This window comes from Phyllobates terribilis, unplaced genomic scaffold (genome assembly GCF_046119375.1).
Source record: "Phyllobates terribilis strain yellow unplaced genomic scaffold, ASM4611937v1 Scaffold_416__1_contigs__length_1633014, whole genome shotgun sequence".
In the NCBI taxonomy this organism is placed as follows: Eukaryota; Metazoa; Chordata; class Amphibia; order Anura; family Dendrobatidae; genus Phyllobates; species Phyllobates terribilis.
This window is the reverse complement of record NW_027363176.1, coordinates 86,472-109,635: the sequence shown is the minus strand read 5'-3', so window position 1 is coordinate 109,635 and position 23,164 is coordinate 86,472. Positions and strand designations below refer to the sequence as shown.

At 45.3% G+C, this 23,164-nt stretch overlaps 11 non-coding genes and 1 pseudogene across 11 annotated transcripts; all 12 read left to right on the top strand.

Annotated features, from left to right (window-relative positions):
- Nucleotides 1-673: 673 nt before the first annotated feature.
- On the top strand, nucleotides 674-892 carry LOC141227216 (U2 spliceosomal RNA; annotated as a pseudogene).
- Nucleotides 893-2,894: 2,002 nt separating this feature from the next.
- Nucleotides 2,895-3,077, top strand: LOC141227244 (U2 spliceosomal RNA). The gene has a single exon (XR_012294328.1). It is a non-coding gene; the product is annotated as a U2 spliceosomal RNA (small nuclear RNA).
- A 1,115-nt stretch (nucleotides 3,078-4,192) lies between these two features.
- On the top strand, nucleotides 4,193-4,383 carry LOC141227826 (U2 spliceosomal RNA). Its single transcript, XR_012294807.1, has one exon. It is a non-coding gene; the product is annotated as a U2 spliceosomal RNA (small nuclear RNA).
- A 1,115-nt stretch (nucleotides 4,384-5,498) lies between these two features.
- Nucleotides 5,499-5,691, top strand: LOC141227110 (U2 spliceosomal RNA). Its single transcript, XR_012294218.1, has one exon. It is a non-coding gene; the product is annotated as a U2 spliceosomal RNA (small nuclear RNA).
- Nucleotides 5,692-8,058: 2,367 nt separating this feature from the next.
- Nucleotides 8,059-8,249, top strand: LOC141227815 (U2 spliceosomal RNA). Its single transcript, XR_012294796.1, has one exon. It is a non-coding gene; the product is annotated as a U2 spliceosomal RNA (small nuclear RNA).
- Nucleotides 8,250-9,368: 1,119 nt separating this feature from the next.
- On the top strand, nucleotides 9,369-9,559 carry LOC141227804 (U2 spliceosomal RNA). Its single transcript, XR_012294785.1, has one exon. It is a non-coding gene; the product is annotated as a U2 spliceosomal RNA (small nuclear RNA).
- Nucleotides 9,560-15,713: 6,154 nt separating this feature from the next.
- On the top strand, nucleotides 15,714-15,904 carry LOC141227230 (U2 spliceosomal RNA). Its single transcript, XR_012294320.1, has one exon. It is a non-coding gene; the product is annotated as a U2 spliceosomal RNA (small nuclear RNA).
- A 1,115-nt stretch (nucleotides 15,905-17,019) lies between these two features.
- LOC141226953 (U2 spliceosomal RNA) lies at nucleotides 17,020-17,210 on the top strand. Its single transcript, XR_012294066.1, has one exon. It is a non-coding gene; the product is annotated as a U2 spliceosomal RNA (small nuclear RNA).
- Nucleotides 17,211-18,325: 1,115 nt separating this feature from the next.
- Nucleotides 18,326-18,516, top strand: LOC141227051 (U2 spliceosomal RNA). Its single transcript, XR_012294162.1, has one exon. It is a non-coding gene; the product is annotated as a U2 spliceosomal RNA (small nuclear RNA).
- Nucleotides 18,517-19,631: 1,115 nt separating this feature from the next.
- LOC141227100 (U2 spliceosomal RNA) lies at nucleotides 19,632-19,821 on the top strand. Its single transcript, XR_012294208.1, has one exon. It is a non-coding gene; the product is annotated as a U2 spliceosomal RNA (small nuclear RNA).
- Nucleotides 19,822-20,936: 1,115 nt separating this feature from the next.
- Nucleotides 20,937-21,127, top strand: LOC141227793 (U2 spliceosomal RNA). The gene has a single exon (XR_012294774.1). It is a non-coding gene; the product is annotated as a U2 spliceosomal RNA (small nuclear RNA).
- A 1,115-nt stretch (nucleotides 21,128-22,242) lies between these two features.
- LOC141227782 (U2 spliceosomal RNA) lies at nucleotides 22,243-22,433 on the top strand. The gene has a single exon (XR_012294763.1). It is a non-coding gene; the product is annotated as a U2 spliceosomal RNA (small nuclear RNA).
- The last annotated feature ends 731 nt before the right edge of the window (nucleotides 22,434-23,164 follow it).

The following is a 23,164-nucleotide window of genomic DNA, read 5'->3' as shown; positions in this document are numbered from 1 at the left end:
ATTGGGCCGGGGAAGATCGAAAGCCCGAAGTGTGAAGTGCCCCAGGAGTGGTGACCCTGGGGTGCCTTAACTCACTGGGATTGGGAACCCCACTTGAGTTTATGGCACATTTGCACAAGCACTTCAAATTTTCTTTCTTCGCACACACCCTTATTCCGGGCCTTCTGGCCTTAGGATGGGGAATTTTTCAATTCCCGGTCGAAGGTCCGGGCAGTATTATACTGTGAAACCTTCACTATTTATTTAATTTCTTTGTCACTGTGTGTCCACTTATTCACGTGTGTCACGTCCTACTAGGACTTTGTCGGGATGCGGTTCCCTTACGGGTTCCTCTCTTGGCAGGTCTAGGGGGGGAGTGTGTGGCCATCAGGTTCCGCTCCCCCCTGAACCCCCCCTGGCTCTCCTCTTTTGGGAGGAGAGCTTTGTTGGCTCCCCTCTTCCGGGAGGGGAGCACAGTCTTTGGCTCCCAGTGCCTTGCTCGGGTGAGAACTCGGGCAGGTGCTGGGGGTAAGATTGGGTCGCCTCTGGCTTCGGCTGGAGGTGGCTTTTTGTCCCTGTTCCTCGCTGTGGCCTTTTGGCTCGGAGGGACGGGGAATGGTTTGGGGGACCCTTCTCCTTTTGGAGAGGGTTTCAAGAAGACCAGCATCCTAGTGCACTTTTTTTGTGGCACTTATCACTTTTTTAAGCGCACTCGGGTTTTGTACACGAATTCGGGCTTTCAAAAAAAAAAAAAAAAAAATCTGTTCTTATCAGTTTAATATCTGATACGTCCCCTATCTGGGGACCATATATTAAATGGATTTTTAGAACAGGGAGATGGAAAAAGAGCTTGCTCTGTCCACTCCACGCATTGACCTGGTATTGCAGTATCTCCAGGACCGGTGCACCCCTTCTTTAATGCAGTTTCTAAAATCAGAAAGAATTGAATTCAATGTTTTTTGTTCATTTTGCTTGTTTGTCGGATTTTGGGATGGACTCTTTGGCTTTGCTTTTCTTCTCCTCATTGGATTTTTCATGTTCAAAGTTGCAGAAGCCAGATTACAAGCTCATTTTGGTTCAACTTCAGCAACTGTGCATTGCATTGCCATGTAATGTGATGCAATGCTATCTTTCTAGCTCTCCCTTTTTACTTCCTTTTGGATAAACAGACATATTAGGCAAGCATTTTGGAGCTTTCACCTAAATAACTACAGGTGGTGAGATAAGCTGCACAATATAATTGACCTTTCAGTATATTGTTGCACACACACCATCTATTTAGCAAATGCCCTTGTTATCAACAGCAGCCTTTTAAACTCACCTGAGCTAACAGGTATGTGCGCTGGTTACTCTGCTGCGCTTAAAATTTCTTTTTTGGTTTGCTACAAAGCCTTTTCTGAAACGTTGTCTCCTTCTGCTGGAACACTGACTTCTTTCATTTAATGCCTGCAGACTATAAAAGAGAACCCAACCCAAAAAGTTTGGTTGATTAGTCTGTGGCATTCTGTTAAACTGTTGCTTATGGCGGTCTCTGTGAGCTTCTCAGCGACATTCAGCCAGCCAGGTATCCTGCCTGCAGTAGATGGAATGTGGCAATGGAACGCTGGCTGCGCGTGTCATAATAGGCTCTGAGCCTTTATATACCTGTGCACAGCAGCAGCCACCTTCAGTCTGCTGCTGGACAGCCAGCAGCAGCAGCAGCAGGAGAGGTATGTAATCAGGAGCCCTCCTGCTAAGGGTAGACAGCTGCTCGTTCCACCCCACCCCCCGCCTTAATTGGTTCTCCTCCCTTCCAACGGTGTTGAGGCGGGTGGGAACAGCAGGGGGTGAAGGTGCTGTGTTTAAAGAGGTGGAGTTATGCAGATCTAAAACGCGTGGATTGCAGCAGCAGCAAGCCGAAAAGTGCAGGCATGTAAGGGATCTAGAGGTTGACAACATGTCTTCTTAACGGGAGTCCAGGAGCTCATCTCCACAAATGGACTTTTCAGGATCCTTGGGTGGCTCCGTAGTTTGAAACCAATTCTGGTTATCGCTTCTCGGCCTTTTGGCTAAGATCAGGTGTAGTATCTTTCGAAAAGGCGGTTTTGGATGTTGGCCGCCCTAGTAGATTGATACATTATGCACACTGGGGTTTAGGCGCTTGTTAGTATGCCAGGTGGCTAATATAGTCATCTGGTGGAAAGCATGGCCCCCCAGGATCGACGCCATTGGGCCGGGGAAGATCGAAAGCCCGAAGTGTGAAGTGCCCCAGGAGTGGTGACCCTGGGGTGCCTTAACTCACTGGGATTGGGAACCCCACTTGAGTTTATGGCACATTTGCACAAGCACTTCAAATTTTCTTTCTTCGCACACACCCTTATTCCGGGCCTTCTGGCCTTAGGATGGGGAATTTTTCAATTCCCGGTCGAAGGTCCGGGCAGTATTATACTGTGAAACCTTCACTATTTATTTAATTTCTTTGTCACTGTGTGTCCACTTATTCACGTGTGTCACGTCCTACTAGGACTTTGTCGGGATGCGGTTCCCTTACGGGTTCCTCTCTTGGCAGGTCTAGGGGGGGAGTGTGTGGCCATCAGGTTCCGCTCCCCCCTGAACCCCCCCTGGCTCTCCTCTTTTGGGAGGAGAGCTTTGTTGGCTCCCCTCTTCCGGGAGGGGAGCACAGTCTTTGGCTCCCAGTGCCTTGCTCGGGTGAGAACTCGGGCAGGTGCTGGGGGTAAGATTGGGTCGCCTCTGGCTTCGGCTGGAGGTGGCTTTTTGTCCCTGTTCCTCGCTGTGGCCTTTTGGCTCGGAGGGACGGGGAATGGTTTGGGGGACCCTTCTCCTTTTGGAGAGGGTTTCAAGAAGACCAGCATCCTAGTGCACTTTTTTTGTGGCACTTGTCACTTTTTTAAGCGCACTCGGGTTTTGTACACGAATTCGGGCTTTCAAAAAAAAAAAAAAAAAAATCTGTTCTTATCAGTTTAATATCTGATACGTCCCCTATCTGGGGACCATATATTAAATGGATTTTTAGAACAGGGAGATGGAAAAAGAGCTTGCTCTGTCCACTCCACGCATTGACCTGGTATTGCAGTATCTCCAGGACCGGTGCACCCCTTCTTTAATGCAGTTTCTAAAATCAGAAAGAATTGAATTCAATGTTTTTTGTTCATTTTGCTTGTTTGTCGGATTTTGGGATGGACTCTTTGGCTTTGCTTTTCTTCTCCTCATTGGATTTTTCATGTTCAAAGTTGCAGAAGCCAGATTACAAGCTCATTTTGGTTCAACTTCAGCAACTGTGCATTGCATTGCCATGTAATGTGATGCAATGCTATCTTTCTAGCTCTCCCTTTTTACTTCCTTTTGGATAAACAGACATATTAGGCAAGCATTTTGGAGCTTTCACCTAAATAACTACAGGTGGTGAGATAAGCTGCACAATATAATTGACCTTTCAGTATATTGTTGCACACACACCATCTATTTAGCAAATGCCCTTGTTATCAACAGCAGCCTTTTAAACTCACCTGAGCTAACAGGTATGTGCGCTGGTTACTCTGCTGCGCTTAAAATTTCTTTTTTGGTTTGCTACAATGCCTTTTCTGAAACGTTGTCTCCTTCTGCTGGAACACTGACTTCTTTCATTTAATGCCTGCAGAGTATAAAAGAGAACCCAACCCAAAAAGTTTGGTTGATTAGTCTGTGGCATTCTGTTAAACTGTTGCTTATGGCGGTCTCTGTGAGCTTCTCAGCGACATTCAGCCAGCCAGGTATCCTGCCTGCAGTAGATGGAATGTGGCAATGGAACGCTGGCTGCGCGTGTCATAATAGGCTCTGAGCCTTTATATACCTGTGCACAGCAGCAGCCACCTTCAGTCTGCTGCTGGACAGCCAGCAGCAGCAGCAGCAGGAGAGGTATGTAATCAGGAGCCCTCCTGCTAAGGGTAGACAGCTGCTCGTTCCACCCCACCCCCCGCCTTAATTGGTTCTCCTCCCTTCCAACGGTGTTGAGGCGGGTGGGAACAGCAGGGGGTGAAGGTGCTGTGTTTAAAGAGGTGGAGTTATGCAGATCTAAAACGCGTGGATTGCAGCAGCAGCAAGCCGAAAAGTGCAGGCATGTAAGGGATCTAGAGGTTGACAACATGTCTTCTTAACGGGAGTCCAGGAGCTCATCTCCACAAATGGACTTTTCAGGATCCTTGGGTGGCTCCGTAGTTTGAAACCAATTCTGGTTATCGCTTCTCGGCCTTTTGGCTAAGATCAAGTGTAGTATCTGTTCTTATCAGTTTAATATCTGATACGTCCCCTATCTGGGGACCATATATTAAATGGATTTTTAGAACAGGGAGATGGAAAAAGAGCTTGCTCTGTCCACTCCACGCATTGACCTGGTATTGCAGTATCTCCAGGACCGGTGCACCCCTTCTTTAATGCAGTTTCTAAAATCAGAAAGAATTGAATTCAATGTTTTTTGTTCATTTTGCTTGTTTGTCGGATTTTGGGATGGACTCTTTGGCTTTGCTTTTCTTCTCCTCATTGGATTTTTCATGTTCAAAGTTGCAGAAGCCAGATTACAAGCTCATTTTGGTTCAACTTCAGCAACTGTGCATTGCATTGCCATGTAATGTGATGCAATGCTATCTTTCTAGCTCTCCCTTTTTACTTCCTTTTGGATAAACAGACATATTAGGCAAGCATTTTGGAGCTTTCACCTAAATAACTACAGGTGGTGAGATAAGCTGCACAATATAATTGACCTTTCAGTATATTGTTGCACACACACCATCTATTTAGCAAATGCCCTTGTTATCAACAGCAGCATTTTAAACTCACCTGAGCTAACAGGTATGTGCGCTGGTTACTCTGCTGCGCTTAAAATTTCTTTTTTGGTTTGCTACAATGCCTTTTCTGAAACGTTGTCTCCCTCTGCTGGAACACTGACTTCTTTCATTTAATGCCTGCAGACTATAAAAGAGAACCCAACCCAAAAAGTTTGGTTGATTAGTCTGTGGCATTCTGTTAAACTGTTGCTTATGGCGGTCTCTGTGAGCTTCTCAGCGACATTCAGCCAGCCAGGTATCCTGCCTGCAGTAGATGGAATGTGGCAATGGAACGCTGGCTGCGCGTGTCATAATAGGCTCTGAGCCTTTATATACCTGTGCACAGCAGAAGCCACCTTCAGTCTGCTGCTGGACAGCCAGCAGCAGCAGCAGCAGGAGAGGTATGTAATCAGGAGCCCTCCTGCTAAGGGTAGACAGCTGCTCGTTCCACCCCACCCCCCGCCTTAATTGGTTCTCCTCCCTTCCAACGGTGTTGAGGCGGGTGGGAACAGCAGGGGGTGAAGGTGCTGTGTTTAAAGAGGTGGAGTTATGCAGATCTAAAACGCGTGGATTGCAGCAGCAGCAAGCCGAAAAGTGCAGGCATGTAAGGGATCTAGAGGTTGACAACATGTCTTCTTAACGGGAGTCCAGGAGCTCATCTTCACAAATGGACTTTTCAGGATCCTTGGGTGGCTCCGTAGTTTGAAACCAATTCTGGTTATCGCTTCTCGGCCTTTTGGCTAAGATCAAGTGTAGTATCTGTTCTTATCAGTTTAATATCTGATACGTCCCCTATCTGGGGACCATATATTAAATGGATTTTTAGAACAGGGAGATGGAAAAAGAGCTTGCTCTGTCCACTCCACGCATTGACCTGGTATTGCAGTTGTAGCACCCTGAGGATTCGGCTGCTACAGGGGTATTGCACCTCAACCCAGAGGTGTGATATTCCACTCCCGGATAAGGATGGAGAGTGGAACTGAGCTCGGTAGGCTGCATGCACTACACACATCCCATTTCCGAGGAACAGGCCGACGGTACTCCCACTTAGAAATGTGCAGGTACGACCGAGTCTGTTCCTGGCTGGAGTGGGAGGGGGGTGGTACATCCCATGTAGTGTAGGGGCAGATAGGGGGAGCAGCCTGGGTAAAGATAGGAGCTCATTGGGTGCTGGTCACCTGAGCTCACACATAGAGGGTGTATATAAGGTGGGCACCAACTAAGATCAGGGTCAGATGCAGAGAACAAGTCAGTTGGAGACAGCAAGACAGCTGCAGAGGAGCAGACAGCAAGCAGAGAGGAAGTCAGCCTGCAGCAAGGGAGAAGAGAGACCCTGAGTGAGAGAGGAGCAGAGAAGGAGTACCCAGAGGGGAAAACAGAGAAGACCCAAGAACCCAAATTAAAGCACCGGGTGAGGAGTCGGCATCAGGGTACCGGAACCCAAGCTGGTGGGGGTAAAAACATTCCCCAGCCAGAGACCGGAGACCGTGGGCAGCGTCTGCCACGGTCACCCATCACATCCACCCCGAAGGCACACCACATGAAGGGTCAGGGAACCCAGGGCCAAGGGTGTCCCAACAGAAGGCCCGAGGGAGCTGGACCTAGGTGGATTACTGGTGGGGACGGCCAGAGAACGGGACAGAAAGAGAGCTCAGGGCCACGCTCCGGACTTGTTTGGGGGTTGGCTGGATCCAGGACCTGGTGGACGCAGCACGGCTCGGGTGGTCACTAGCAGCTGGAGTGACCAGTACAACATCTGCAGTAAGTAAACACCCTTAACTGCACAACCCGACTCTGTCTTCACTGCCGTCTGCACTACACCACCACAACCCCCATCCTCTGCGCCTGTCCCCTCTGAGGCTATACCCCTCCCGTTGGGGGTTATCCCACCAAGCTGCGCACCCACCATCAGCCTCAGCGGACCCTGCTGCAGCGGCGGCCACAGTGACCGCATCACAACGGGTGGCGTAGTCGACACCAAAGAACTCTTAATAACATCTGTAGGACTGCCACATAACACTGAGCTTGACGCCCTGGGCACGGGGCCGGGTCACAGCCGCTCGGAGACTACAACCCCCCATCTGATCCGGTGCCGGGTATTCCCCTCAAAAAGGAATATGTCCCAGGGGGCGCGTCACAGTATCTCCAGGACCGGTGCACCCCTTCTTTAATGCAGTTTCTAAAATCAGAAAGAATTGAATTCAATGTTTTTTGTTCATTTTGCTTGTTTGTCGGATTTTGGGATGGACTCTTTGGCTTTGCTTTTCTTCTCCTCATTGGATTTTTCATGTTCAAAGTTGCAGAAGCCAGATTACAAGCTCATTTTGGTTCAACTTCAGCAACTGTGCATTGCATTGCCATGTAATGTGATGCAATGCTATCTTTCTAGCTCTCCCTTTTTACTTCCTTTTGGATAAACAGACATATTAGGCAAGCATTTTGGAGCTTTCACCTAAATAACTACAGGTGGTGAGATAAGCTGCACAATATAATTGACCTTTCAGTATATTGTTGCACACACACCATCTATTTAGCAAATGCCCTTGTTATCAACAGCAGCCTTTTAAACTCACCTGAGCTAACAGGTATGTGCGCTGGTTACTCTGCTGCGCTTAAAATTTCTTTTTTGGTTTGCTACAATGCCTTTTCTGAAACGTTGTCTCCTTCTGCTGGAACACTGACTTCTTTCATTTAATGCCTGCAGACTATAAAAGAGAACCCAACCCAAAAAGTTTGGTTGATTAGTCTGTGGCATTCTGTTAAACTGTTGCTTATGGCGGTCTCTGTGAGCTTCTCAGCGACATTCAGCCAGCCAGGTATCCTGCCTGCAGTAGATGGAATGTGGCAATGGAACGCTGGCTGCGCGTGTCATAATAGGCTCTGAGCCTTTATATACCTGTGCACAGCAGCAGCCACCTTCAGTCTGCTGCTGGACAGCCAGCAGCAGCAGCAGCAGGAGAGGTATGTAATCAGGAGCCCTCCTGCTAAGGGTAGACAGCTGCTCGTTCCACCCCACCCCCCGCCTTAATTGGTTCTCCTCCCTTCCAACGGTGTTGAGGCGGGTGGGAACAGCAGGGGGTGAAGGTGCTGTGTTTAAAGAGGTGGAGTTATGCAGATCTAAAACGCGTGGATTGCAGCAGCAGCAAGCCGAAAAGTGCAGGCATGTAAGGGATCTAGAGGTTGACAACATGTCTTCTTAACGGGAGTCCAGGAGCTCATCTCCACAAATGGACTTTTCAGGATCCTTGGGTGGCTCCGTAGTTTGAAACCAATTCTGGTTATCGCTTCTCGGCCTTTTGGCTAAGATCAAGTGTAGTATCTGTTCTTATCAGTTTAATATCTGATACGTCCCCTATCTGGGGACCATATATTAAATGGATTTTTAGAACAGGGAGATGGAAAAAGAGCTTGCTCTGTCCACTCCACGCATTGACCTGGTATTGCAGTATCTCCAGGACCGGTGCACCCCTTCTTTAATGCAGTTTCTAAAATCAGAAAGAATTGAATTCAATGTTTTTTGTTCATTTTGCTTGTTTGTCGGATTTTGGGATGGACTCTTTGGCTTTGCTTTTCTTCTCCTCATTGGATTTTTCATGTTCAAAGTTGCAGAAGCCAGATTACAAGCTCATTTTGGTTCAACTTCAGCAACTGTGCATTGCATTGCCATGTAATGTGATGCAATGCTATCTTTCTAGCTCTCCCTTTTTACTTCCTTTTGGATAAACAGACATATTAGGCAAGCATTTTGGAGCTTTCACCTAAATAACTACAGGTGGTGAGATAAGCTGCACAATATAATTGACCTTTCAGTATATTGTTGCACACACACCATCTATTTAGCAAATGCCCTTGTTATCAACAGCAGCCTTTTAAACTCACCTGAGCTAACAGGTATGTGCGCTGGTTACTCTGCTGCGCTTAAAATTTCTTTTTTGGTTTGCTACAATGCCTTTTCTGAAACGTTGTCTCCTTCTGCTGGAACACTGACTTCTTTCATTTAATGCCTGCAGACTATAAAAGAGAACCCAACCCAAAAAGTTTGGTTGATTAGTCTGTGGCATTCTGTTAAACTGTTGCTTATGGCGGTCTCTGTGAGCTTCTCAGCGACATTCAGCCAGCCAGGTATCCTGCCTGCAGTAGATGGAATGTGGCAATGGAACGCTGGCTGCGCGTGTCATAATAGGCTCTGAGCCTTTATATACCTGTGCACAGCAGCAGCCACCTTCAGTCTGCTGCTGGACAGCCAGCAGCAGCAGCAGCAGGAGAGGTATGTAATCAGGAGCCCTCCTGCTAAGGGTAGATAGACAGCTGCTCGTTCCACCCCACCCCCCGCCTTAATTGGTTCTCCTCCCTTCCAACGGTGTTGAGGCGGGTGGGAACAGCAGGGGGTGAAGGTGCTGTGTTTAAAGAGGTGGAGTTATGCAGATCTAAAACGCGTGGATTGCAGCAGCAGCAAGCCGAAAAGTGCAGGCATGTAAGGGATCTAGAGGTTGACAACATGTCTTCTTAACGGGAGTCCAGGAGCTCATCTCCACAAATGGACTTTTCAGGATCCTTGGGTGGCTCCGTAGTTTGAAACCAATTCTGGTTATCGCTTCTCGGCCTTTTGGCTAAGATCAAGTGTAGTATCTGTTCTTATCAGTTTAATATCTGATACGTCCCCTATCTGGGGACCATATATTAAATGGATTTTTAGAACAGGGAGATGGAAAAAGAGCTTGCTCTGTCCACTCCACGCATTGACCTGGTATTGCAGTATCTCCAGGACCGGTGCACCCCTTCTTTAATGCAGTTTCTAAAATCAGAAAGAATTGAATTCAATGTTTTTTGTTCATTTTGCTTGTTTGTCGGATTTTGGGATGGACTCTTTGGCTTTGCTTTTCTTCTCCTCATTGGATTTTTCATGTTCAAAGTTGCAGAAGCCAGATTACAAGCTCATTTTGGTTCAACTTCAGCAACTGTGCATTGCATTGCCATGTAATGTGATGCAATGCTATCTTTCTAGCTCTCCCTTTTTACTTCCTTTTGGATAAACAGACATATTAGGCAAGCATTTTGGAGCTTTCACCTAAATAACTACAGGTGGTGAGATAAGCTGCACAATATAATTGACCTTTCAGTATATTGTTGCACACACACCATCTATTTAGCAAATGCCCTTGTTATCAACAGCAGCCTTTTAAACTCACCTGAGCTAACAGGTATGTGCGCTGGTTACTCTGCTGCGCTTAAAATTTCTTTTTTGGTTTGCTACAATGCCTTTTCTGAAACGTTGTCTCCTTCTGCTGGAACACTGACTTCTTTCATTTAATGCCTGCAGACTATAAAAGAGAACCCAACCCAAAAAGTTTGGTTGATTAGTCTGTGGCATTCTGTTAAACTGTTGCTTATGGCGGTCTCTGTGAGCTTCTCAGCGACATTCAGCCAGCCAGGTATCCTGCCTGCAGTAGATGGAATGTGGCAATGGAACGCTGGCTGCGCGTGTCATAATAGGCTCTGAGCCTTTATATACCTGTGCACAGCAGCAGCCACCTTCAGTCTGCTGCTGGACAGCCAGCAGCAGCAGCAGCAGGAGAGGTATGTAATCAGGAGCCCTCCTGCTAAGGGTAGACAGCTGCTCGTTCCACCCCACCCCCCGCCTTAATTGGTTCTCCTCCCTTCCAACGGTGTTGAGGCGGGTGGGAACAGCAGGGGGTGAAGGTGCTGTGTTTAAAGAGGTGGAGTTATGCAGATCTAAAACGCGTGGATTGCAGCAGCAGCAAGCCGAAAAGTGCAGGCATGTAAGGGATCTAGAGGTTGACAACATGTCTTCTTAACGGGAGTCCAAGAGCTCATCTCCACAAATGGACTTTTCAGGATCCTTGGGTGGCTCCGTAGTTTGAAACCAATTCTGGTTATCGCTTCTCGGCCTTTTGGCTAAGATCGTATGACTGTACCTTGATTGGTGCGAGTCTCCTGGAGGAATCCGGACCCTTTTGTGGAGGATTTTCTGCTTTTTCCTGTGGTATTCCATACCGACAGAATCCAAGATGTCTTTTGTGAAGAACACCATCCGTTTGTCCGTGGATCCATCTGACCAGAACAAGAACAACGTGGTTTTCATTGTCCAAGACATCGTTGAAGGCAAAGCTGGAGCAAGACGTTCTGAGATCTTCAGTGTCAACGAATTTTCACGTCAAGGTAATTATGACGTTACCTTTATGGACCAGGATGTTTGCCTTAATGTCTTTGAATGGCTCCGTGGTCACTCTAGTGACCCCTGCTTGGAAGGAGTTAGATGGGAACCTTTGTTTGGTCTGCAAGAAAAGGAGGTGACTGTGACTGTCTATAACCCTTTTACAGACCCTGAGCTGCTGGAGTGCTTCCTCTCTCGCTACTGTGAATATGTGCGGAAGGGAGTGAAGCAAGTCAATTGTCTAGGAATCTTTAACTGTCAGTATAAATTCCGTGTGAAATTGAAAAGGGATCCTGACAGTGTGGGGGGCTTTAGACACCCTCCATCAAATTTTTCCGTTGCAGGCCATAGAGGTTTCCTCTTTTACCCAGGCCAGCCCATGTTTTGCCGTAGATGCTTTTCTTTCGGACATACCATGGTAACATGCCTTAAAGGGCAGTGTTGCCGAAATTGCAGAAAGGAGGGGCATATGGCCAACCAGTGTCCAGAGGCCAAGTCCTGTGATGTCTGTGGGAGTAGTGATCACATGTATAAGGACTGTCCTATGAGTGCACCTAGACGTTCTGATAAAGAACAGAAGGAGGAGGAGCTGGAGAGGAGGCAGATGGCAAGCGCACTGAAAGTGCTGGAAAGATTGGAGAGGGAGGAGAGAGAGGGAAGGAGGCGGGAAACTGGTAGAGCCTCTCCCTCTACGGCGCCAGAGGAGGTGTCCCTGAGACCATGTTCTTCTTCTGCTGAAGAAATGAGGAAGAAGCGGAGGGAAGAAAAGGAGTTCTGGAGGGAAGTGGCAAAGGTGGAGAAAAAGGCAGTGTCTGCGAGAATATCTAGGAAAGTGGTGGAAGCAGAGCTGCCTGAGATGATGACTTTTGGAGAGGCAATGGACGCAACAGGATGTGAAGTGCAAATCTCGGAACCCGACAGTCCTGAACACCCTTCGGGTCCTGAAAACATTGAAGATTTTTCTTCGGAGGATGATAGGGGTGCAAAGAAGAGTCGTAGGGAGGATGGTGGGGGCAGTGATGATGCAGTTTTTAGTGAGCCTCAGAGGAAGATCAGAACTGCCAGAATGAGGAGTGTGGCTGGTGAAGCCAGCGGGTCGGAAACCAGCTGTTCTGTTCTGATGGCGGAGGAGGATAGTGGTGGTGCTGGATAGTGTCACCATATAATATTGTAAATGTTTTTTCTTTTTGTCCTCTTGTGAGCTTTGGTTTAGGCCAAAGGCTATTTCTTTGTGTAATTGGTGAAGGAGTAGAAGTATTATGGGATTTACCATAGTGTCCCAAAACGTAAGAGTGTTTAAAAGTAAAGTAAGAAGAGCTGCTATTTTTGAGTTTTTAGCTATGCAAAATGCATCTATTTTTTGTTTACAAGAATGTGGGGTAGTGGATGGTGTGAAAGGGGATGAATGGTCTTATGGAGCGTCTGTGTGGTCGGGGAGTGCATGTAATAAGAATGATGGTGTGGGTATTTTGGTTAAAGGAAGGGAGGTTGTTTTGAGTGATTATTTGGTTATTGAGGTGGGGAGATGTATCCTTGCTAATTTTGTATACAAGAATGTAAAGTTTTGTGTTATTAATGTTTATGCGCCAGTTGAAAAAAATGAGCGCAAAAATTTATTTGAAAAAATTAAGCTTTTTGTTCCAGGAAGAATACCTGTGGTAATTGTGGGTGATATGAACTGTGATGTGGGGAGAGTGAATGTGGATGTGTCTGGGAAAGCATTATTGGAGTTAGTGAATGATTTTGGGTTGTGTGATATGCAGCGCGTGTGTAACATGAATCCTTTGTTGAACACTTTCTTTTCTGAGAGTGGTAGGGTACAATCCAGATTGGATTATTGTTTTATTTCTAAAAATATGGTTTCTGTTAATTATAGGCAGGAAAACGTTCTTTTTTCAGATCATGTGTGTATGTTGTGTGAGTTGGATATAAAAGTTGATGGAGTGTTTGGGAGAGGATTGTGGAAGTTAAATGTTAAACTGTTAGAGAATGAAGATGTGAGAAAGGAGTATGAAAGGCGGTATGAAGAATGGTGTAAGCATAAAAATGAGTTTGGGAATGTTTGTGAGTGGTGGGACTGGGTGAAGAAACAAACAAAAATGTTCTTTAAAAATTTAGGATACAAGTATGCAGCAATTAAAAGAGAGAGTTTTGTTAAACTGAACGCGCGGTTGAGCGTTTTGTATAAGTTAAGGGAAGGAGGAGTTGAGGTGGAGGAGGATATTTTAGAGGTAAAAAAGGAGATTAGTGAGTTTTGTTGGAGAGAGGGAGAAGCATAGTGTTTAGGGCAAAGATTGATAAGATGGAGCAGGATGAGAAATGTTCTCGGTTTTTCTTTAAAAAAGTTTTTGGAAAGAAACAGAGTATGAGCGTGGTGTATGGAGCAGATGGAAGTGAGGTGAGTGGAGAGGATATGTGTGAAGAGGTGGCTAAGTTTTATGAGGATCTGTATGCAGTGAAACAGAGGGATGAATGTTTGGAGAATGATGTTTTGAGTGTGTTAGAGAGTAAGTTGAGTGAAGCAGAAAGAGAGAGAGTGATGGGTGAGGTGACTGGTGATGAGGTATGGAAGGTTATGTGTAGTATGGCTTTGAATAAGACGCCGGGGGAGGATGGCCTCCCAGTAGAATTTTATCGTGTGATGTGGGGTGTGATTGGTAAGGACTTTGTGGATGTATGTAAGTATATGTGGGGAAACATGGAGGTGGCTGAGAGTATGCGTGCAGGTATGGTTGTGTTAATTCCTAAGAAAGGGGATTTGAAAAGTCTGAGGAATTGGAGGCCAATAACGTTACTTAATTGTGATTATAAAATCTATGCAAAACTTATGGCTAATAGGATGCGTGATGTGATAGAGAGTGTGATTGGGGATGAGCAGTGTTGTGCGGTACCTGGGAGGCGGATTCATGAGTGTGTGTGTATGTTAAGAGATTGTCTATGGGATTGCATGGGTCGTAAGAAGAGTGTATTTTTGTTAAGTTTGGATTTTGAAAAGGCTTATGATAGGTTGTCGCATGGTTTTTTGTTCAGAGTGTTGTTAAAAATGGGTTTTCCGGCTGATTTTGTTGGGCGAGTGAGAAGTTTGTATGCGGGTGTTTATAGCTGTGTATTAATGAATGGGTATGTGGGTAGGAAAGTGAATGTGTTTTCGGGTGTGCGACAGGGGTGTCCTTTGTCCCCTGTAGCATTTATTTGTGCAATTGAGCCATTGTTGTGTATGCTGAGGAAAGATAAGGTAATTCGTGGTGTGCAAGTGCCGGGAGGTGGAGGAAAAGAATGGAAGGTGAGTGGTTATATGGATGACGTGTGTGTATTATGTGATTCTGAATGTTCGGTGAGGCGGGTGAAGTTGTTAGTGTCTATTTTTTGTGGTGCATCTGCGTTTAAAGTGAATTGGGAAAAGAGTGAGTGTAAGGGTTTTGGAGGCGGAAGTTTAAGTAGGGATGTAGGTGTGAATGTAGTGAATGGACCTATTAAAGTTTTGGGTGTGAAGTTTTCAGAGAGTTTGGATGGGAAAGAAAGTTGGGATGATGCGAAAGGAAAAGTTGAGCAGAAGTTGAATTTTTGGAAATTGAGGAGTTTATCCTTTTTTGGGAAGATTTTAATTGTTAAGAGTGTGGTGTTGCCAATATTTTTATATATTGCGGTAGTATTTCCACCAGGATATATGTGTATGAGAAGCTTGAATAGAATTTTATTTGTTTTTTTGTGGAACTCGAAAATGGAGAGAGCTAGGAGAGAAATTTTGGTTAAAAGAGTGGAAAAAGGTGGTTTGGGTTTTCCGAATTTGGACGTGTTTTTTGGTGTGAATATCGTTGTGTTTGTTTTGAAAGTGATTAGGGCGGATGGAAAGTTTTCATCTATGTGTAGGTATTTATTTGGAGCGTATTTGTTTCGTTTAAAGTGGCAAGAAAGGGATTTGCGATGTCCGATTGCTTTTGAGGTGCCTGTATGGTATGTGTGGGTTTATAAGTTTTTGGTGAGGTATGAACTGTGTGATGCAGATGTGAGATTGCTGGAGAATAAGAAGGCTGTGTATAGGATGATTGAATGTAGAGAGGTAGAATGTGGAATAAATATGGTTAGGGGTGGTGATGTGCAGAAGGTTTGGAAGAAAGTGCGGATGAGTGGTATGACCAACAAACAGAGTGAAGTTGTGTGGCAGTCTTTACATGGAGTATTACCTGTGAGAGAGTTTCAGAGGAATAGAGGTTTGGTGAGGAGTGAAATGTGTCCAAGAAATGGCTGTGGTGGAAGGGAAAGTGTGTTGCATGTTTTTTGGAATTGCCAGTATGCTAGAGATGTGATTGGGAGAATGGGGCCTTTGTGTAAAGAATTGTGTGGTGTGAATTTGTTGTCCTTTGAGTTGTTTATGTTTGGTTTGGGAATATGTGATGGGACGAAGGAAAGAGTCTTGTGGTTGATGCTTGCGTGTATAAAGGAAGTGTTATGGGATGTGAGGAATGTGTATGTGTTTAAAAGGAAGGAAATTGCTGTAAAGGATAGTGTGAAGGTGATTATGGGGAAGATGTATGTGTGTTTCCTATGGGACAAAAAGAGGAGAGGGGAAGTGGATGCGGAGGGAATATGGAAAGTTAAAAAGTGGAGATATATTGTTAGTACCTCTTGATTTTTGTTATTGTTGTTTTGAAATATGAAATAAATATTTCCGATGATGATGGGGACAGCAAATTGCGTATTGGATTTGACGCAGCTGTTTTGATGGAATTTTCCTTTGTCTGGTTTCCATAGACTGTGGAATTTCCTCGTCTGAGGAGAAAAAAAAAAAAAAAAAAAATCTGTTCTTATCAGTTTAATATCTGATACGTCCCCTATCTGGGGACCATATATTAAATGGATTTTTAGAACAGGGAGATGGAAAAAGAGCTTGCTCTGTCCACTCCACGCATTGACCTGGTATTGCAGTATCTCCAGGACCGGTGCACCCCTTCTTTAATGCAGTTTCTAAAATCAGAAAGAATTGAATTCAATGTTTTTTGTTCATTTTGCTTGTTTGTCGGATTTTGGGATGGACTCTTTGGCTTTGCTTTTCTTCTCCTCATTGGATTTTTCATGTTCAAAGTTGCAGAAGCCAGATTACAAGCTCATTTTGGTTCAACTTCAGCAACTGTGCATTGCATTGCCATGTAATGTGATGCAATGCTATCTTTCTAGCTCACCCTTTTTACTTCCTTTTGGATAAACAGACATATTAGGCAAGCATTTTGGAGCTTTCACCTAAATAACTACAGGTGGTGAGATAAGCTGCACAATATAATTGACCTTTCAGTATATTGTTGCACACACACCATCTATTTAGCAAATGCCCTTGTTATCAACAGCAGCCTTTTAAACTCACCTGAGCTAACAGGTATGTGCGCTGGTTACTCTGCTGCGCTTAAAATTTCTTTTTTGGTTTGCTACAATGCCTTTTCTGAAACGTTGTCTCCTTCTGCTGGAACACTGACTTCTTTCATTTAATGCCTGCAGACTATAAAAGAGAACCCAACCCAAAAAGTTTGGTTGATTAGTCTGTGGCATTCTGTTAAACTGTTGCTTATGGCGGTCTCTGTGAGCTTCTCAGCGACATTCAGCCAGCCAGGTATCCTGCCTGCAGTAGATGGAATGTGGCAATGGAACGCTGGCTGCACGTGTCATAATAGGCTCTGAGCCTTTATATACCTGTGCACAGCAGCAGCCACCTTCAGTCTGCTGCTGGACAGCCAGCAGCAGCAGCAGCAGGAGAGGTATGTAATCAGGAGCCCTCCTGCTAAGGGTAGACAGCTGCTCGTTCCACCCCACCCCCCGCCTTAATTGGTTCTCCTCCCTTCCAACGGTGTTGAGGCGGGTGGGAACAGCAGGGGGTGAAGGTGCTGTGTTTAAAGAGGTGGAGTTATGCAGATCTAAAACGCGGGGATTGCAGCAGCAGCAAGCCGAAAAGTGCAGGCATGTAAGGGATCTAGAGGTTGACAACATGTCTTCTTAACGGGAGTCCAGGAGCTCATCTCCACAAATGGACTTTTCAGGATCCTTGGGTGGCTCCGTAGTTTGAAACCAATTCTGGTTATCGCTTCTCAGCCTTTTGGCTAAGATCAAGTGTAGTATCTGTTCTTATCAGTTTAATATCTGATACGTCCCCTATCTGGGGACCATATATTAAATGAATTTTTAGAACAGGGAGATGGAAAAAGAGCTTGCTCTGTCCACTCCACGCATTGACCTGGTATTGCAGTATCTCCAGGACCGGTGCACCCCTTCTTTAATGCAGCTTCTAAAATCAGAAAGAATTGAATTCAATGTTTTTTGTTCATTTTGCTTGTTTGTCGGATTTTGGGATGGACTCTTTGGCTTTGCTTTTCTTCTCCTCATTGGATTTTTCATGTTCAAAGTTGCAGAAGCCAGATTACAAGCTCATTTTGGTTCAACTTCAGCAACTGTGCATTGCATTGCCATGTAATGTGAAGCAATGCTATCTTTCTAGCTCTCCCTTTTTACTTCCTTTTGGATAAACAGACATATTAGGCAAGCATTTTGGAGCTTTCACCTAAATAACTACAGGTGGTGAGATAAGCTGCACAATATAATTGACCTTTCAGTATATTGTTGCACACACACCATCTATTTAGCAAATGCCCTTGTTATCAACAGCAGCCTTTTAAACTCACCTGAGCTAACAGGTATGTGCGCTGGTTACTCTGCTGCGCTTAAAATTTCTTTTTTGGTTTGCTACAATGCCTTTTCTGAAACGTTGCCTCCTTCTGCTGGAACACTGACTTCTTTCATTTAATGCCTGCAGACTATAAAAGAGAACCCAACCCAAAAAGTTTGGTTGATTAGTCTGTGGCATTCTGTTAAACTGTTGCTTATGGCGGTCTCTGTGAGCTTCTCAGCGACATTCAGCCAGCCAGGTATCCTGCCTGCAGTAGATGGAATGTGGCAATGGAACGCTGGCTGCGCGTGTCATAATAGGCTCTGAGCCTTTATATACCTGTGCACAGCAGCAGCCACCTTCAGTCTGCTGCTGGACAGCCAGCAGCAGCAGCAGCAGGAGAGGTATGTAATCAGGAGCCCTCCTGCTAAGGGTAGACAGCTGCTCGTTCCACCCCACCCCCCGCCTTAATTGGTTCTCCTCCCTTCCAACGGTGTTGAGGCGGGTGGGAACAGCAGGGGGTGAAGGTGCTGTGTTTAAAGAGGTGGAGTTATGCAGATCTAAAACGCGTGGATTGCAGCAGCAGCAAGCCGAAAAGTGCAGGCATGTAAGGGATCTAGAGGTTGACAACATGTCTTCTTAACGGGAGTCCAGGAGCTCATCTCCACAAATGGACTTTTCAGGATCCTTGGGTGGCTCCGTAGTTTGAAACCAATTCTGGTTATCGCTTCTCGGCCTTTTGGCTAAGATCAAGTGTAGTATCTGTTCTTATCAGTTTAATATCTGATACGTCCCCTATCTGGGGACCATATATTAAATGGATTTTTAGAACAGGGAGATGGAAAAAGAGCTTGCTCTGTCCACTCCACGCATTGAACTGGTATTGCAGTATCTCCAGGACCGGTGCACCCCTTCTTTAATGCAGTTTCTAAAATCAGAAAGAATTGAATTCAATGTTTTTTGTTCATTTTGCTTGTTTGTCGGATTTTGGGATGGACTCTTTGGCTTTGCTTTTCTTCTCCTCATTGGATTTTTCATGTTCAAAGTTGCAGAAGCCAGATTACAAGCTCATTTTGGTTCAACTTCAGCAACTGTGCATTGCATTGCCATGTAATGTGATGCAATGCTATCTTTCTAGCTCTCCCTTTTTACTTCCTTTTGGATAAACAGACATATTAGGCAAGCATTTTGGAGCTTTCACCTAAATAACTACAGGTGGTGAGATAAGCTGCACAATATAATTGACCTTTCAGTATATTGTTGCACACACACCATCTATTTAGCAAATGCCCTTGTTATCAACAGCAGCCTTTTAAACTCACCTGAGCTAACAGGTATGTGCGCTGGTTACTCTGCTGCGCTTAAAATTTCTTTTTTGGTTTGCTACAATGCCTTTTCTGAAACGTTGTCTCCTTCTGCTGGAACACTGACTTCTTTCATTTAATGCCTGCAGACTATAAAAGAGAACCCAACCCAAAAAGTTTGGTTGATTAGTCTGTGGCATTCTGTTAAACTGTTGCTTATGGCGGTCTCTGTGAGCTTCTCAGCGACATTCAGCCAGCCAGGTATCCTGCCTGCAGTAGATGGAATGTGGCAATGGAACGCTGGCTGCGCGTGTCATAATAGGCTCTGAGCCTTTATATACCTGTGCACAGCAGCAGCCACCATCAGTCTGCTGCTGGACAGCCAGCAGCAGCAGCAGCAGGAGAGGTATGTAATCAGGAGCCCTCCTGCTAAGGGTAGACAGCTGCTCGTTCCACCCCACCCCCCGCCTTAATTGGTTCTCCTCCCTTCCAACGGTGTTGAGGCGGGTGGGAACAGCAGGGGGTGAAGGTGCTGTGTTTAAAGAGGTGGAGTTATGCAGATCTAAAACGTGTGGATTGCAGCAGCAGCAAGCCGAAAAGTGCAGGCATGTAAGGGATCTAGAGGTTGACAACATGTCTTCTTAACGGGAGTCCAGGAGCTCATCTCCACAAATGGACTTTTCAGGATCCTTGGGTGGCTCCGTAGTTTGAAACCAATTCTGGTTATTGCTTCTCGGCCTTTTGGCTAAGATCAAGTGTAGTATCTGTTCTTATCAGTTTAATATCTGATACGTCCCCTATCTGGGGACCATATATTAAATGGATTTTAGAACAGGGAGATGGAAAAAGAGCTTGCTCTGTCCACTCCACGCATTGACCTGGTATTGCAGTATCTCCAGGACCGGTGCACCCCTTCTTTAATGCAGTTTCTAAAATCAGAAAGAATTGAATTCAATGTTTTTTGTTCATTTTGCTTGTTTGTCGGATTTTGGGATGGACTCTTTGGCTTTGCTTTTCTTCTCCTCATTGGATTTTTCATGTTCAAAGTTGCAGAAGCCAGATTACAAGCTCATTTTGGTTCAACTTCAGCAACTGTGCATTGCATTGCCATGTAATGTGATGCAATGCTATCTTTCTAGCTCTCCCTTTTTACTTCCTTTTGGATAAACAGACATATTAGGCAAGCATTTTGGAGCTTTCACCTAAATAACTACAGGTGGTGAGATAAGCTGCACAATATAATTGACCTTTCAGTATATTGTTGCACACACACCATCTATTTAGCAAATGCCCTTGTTATCAACAGCAGCCTTTTAAACTCACCTGAGCTAACAGGTATGTGCGCTGGTTACTCTGCTGCGCTTAAAATTTCTTTTTTGGTTTGCTACAATGCCTTTTCTGAAACGTTGTCTCCTTCTGCTGGAACACTGACTTCTTTCATTTAATGCCTGCAGACTATAAAAGAGAACCCAACCCAAAAAGTTTGGTTGATTAGTCTGTGGCATTCTGTTAAACTGTTGCTTATGGCGGTCTCTGTGAGCTTCTCAGCGACATTCAGCCAGCCAGGTATCCTGCCTGCAGTAGATGGAATGTGGCAATGGAACGCTGGCTGCGCGTGTCATAATAGGCTCTGAGCCTTTATATACCTGTGCACAGCAGCAGCCACCTTCAGTCTGCTGCTGGACAGCCAGCAGCAGCAGCAGCAGGAGAGGTATGTAATCAGGAGCCCTCCTGCTAAGGGTAGACAGCTGCTCGTTCCACCCCACCCCCCGCCTTAATTGGTTCTCCTCCCTTCCAACGGTGTTGAGGCGGGTGGGAACAGCAGGGGGTGAAGGTGCTGTGTTTAAAGAGGTGGAGTTATGCAGATCTAAAACGCGTGGATTGCAGCAGCAGCAAGCCGAAAAGTGCAGGCATGTAAGGGATCTAGAGGTTGACAACATGTCTTCTTAACGGGAGTCCAGGAGCTCATCTCCACAAATGGACTTTTCAGGATCCTTGGGTGGCTCCGTAGTTTGAAACCAATTCTGGTTATCGCTTCTCGGCCTTTTGGCTAAGATCAAGTGTAGTATCTGTTCTTATCAGTTTAATATCTGATACGTCCCCTATCTGGGGACCATATATTAAATGGATTTTTAGAACAGGGAGATGGAAAAAGAGCTTGCTCTGTCCACTCCACGCATTGACCTGGTATTGCAGTATCTCCAGGACCGGTGCACCCCTTCTTTAATGCAGTTTCTAAAATCAGAAAGAATTGAATTCAATGTTTTTTGTTCATTTTGCTTGTTTGACGGATTTTGGGATGGACTCTTTGGCTTTGCTTTTCTTCTCCTCATTGGATTTTTCATGTTCAAAGTTGCAGAAGCCAGATTACAAGCTCATTTTGGTTCAACTTCAGCAACTGTGCATTGCATTGCCATGTAATGTGATGCAATGCTATCTTTCTAGCTCTCCCTTTTTACTTCCTTTTGGATAAACAGACATATTAGGCAAGCATTTTGGAGCTTTCACCTAAATAACTACAGGTGGTGAGATAAGCTGCACAATATAATTGACCTTTCAGTATATTGTTGCACACACACCATCTATTTAGCAAATGCCCTTGTTATCAACAGCAGCCTTTTAAACTCACCTGAGCTAACAGGTATGTGCGCTGGTTACTCTGCTGCGCTTAAAATTTCTTTTTTGGTTTGCTACAATGCCTTTTCTGAAACGTTGTCTCCTTCTGCTGGAACACTGACTTCTTTCATTTAATGCCTGCAGACTATAAAAGAGAACCCAACCCAAAAAGTTTGGTTGATTAGTCTGTGGCATTCTGTTAAACTGTTGCTTATGGCGGTCTCTGTGAGCTTCTCAGCGACATTCAGCCAGCCAGGTATCCTGCCTGCAGTAGATGGAATGTGGCAATGGAACGCTGGCTGCGCGTGTCATAATAGGCTCTGAGCCTTTATATACCTGTGCACAGCAGCAGCCACCATCAGTCTGCTGCTGGACAGCCAGCAGCAGCAGCAGCAGGAGAGGTATGTAATCAGGAGCCCTCCTGCTAAGGGTAGACAGCTGCTCGTTCCACCCCACCCCCCGCCTTAATTGGTTCTCCTCCCTTCCAACGGTGTTGAGGCGGGTGGGAACAGCAGGGGGTGAAGGTGCTGTGTTTAAAGAGGTGGAGTTATGCAGATCTAAAACGCGTGGATTGCAGCAGCAGCAAGCCGAAAAGTGCAGGCATGTAAGGGATCTAGAGGTTGACAACATGTCTTCTTAACGGGAGTCCAGGAGCTCATCTCCACAAATGGACTTTTCAGGATCCTTGGGTGGCTCCGTAGTTTGAAACCAATTCTGGTTATCGCTTCTCGGCCTTTTGGCTAAGATCAAGTGTAGTATCTGTTCTTATCAGTTTAATATCTGATACGTCCCCTATCTGGGGACCATATATTAAATGGATTTTTAGAACAGGGAGATGGAAAAAGAGCTTGCTCTGTCCACTCCACGCATTGACCTGGTATTGCAGTATCTCCAGGACCGGTGCACCCCTTCTTTAATGCAGTTTCTAAAATCAGAAAGAATTGAATTCAATGTTTTTTGTTCATTTTGCTTGTTTGTCGGATTTTGGGATGGACTCTTTGGCTTTGCTTTTCTTCTCCTCATTGGATTTTTCATGTTCAAAGTTGCAGAAGCCAGATTACAAGCTCATTTTGGTTCAACTTCAGCAACTGTGCATTGCATTGCCATGTAATGTGATGCAATGCTATCTTTCTAGCTCTCCCTTTTTACTTCCTTTTGGATAAACAGACATATTAGGCAAGCATTTTGGAGCTTTCACCTAAATAACTACAGGTGGTGAGATAAGCTGCACAATATAATTGACCTTTCAGTATATTGTTGCACACACACCATCTATTTAGCAAATGCCCTTGTTATCAACAGCAGCCTTTTAAACTCACCTGAGCTAACAGGTATGTGCGCTGGTTACTCTGCTGCGCTTAAAATTTCTTTTTTGGCTTGCTACAATGCCTTTTCTGAAACGTTGTCTCCTTCTGCTGGAACACTGACTTCTTTCATTTAATGCCTGCAGACTATAAAAGAGAACCCAACCCAAAAAGTTTGGTTGATTAGTCTGTGGCATTCTGTTAAACTGTTGCTTATGGCGGTCTCTGTGAGCTTCTCAGCGACATTCAGCCAGCCAGGTATCCTGCCTGCAGTAGATGGAATGTGGCAATGGAACGCTGGCTGCGCGTGTCATAATAGGCTCTGAGCCTTTATATAC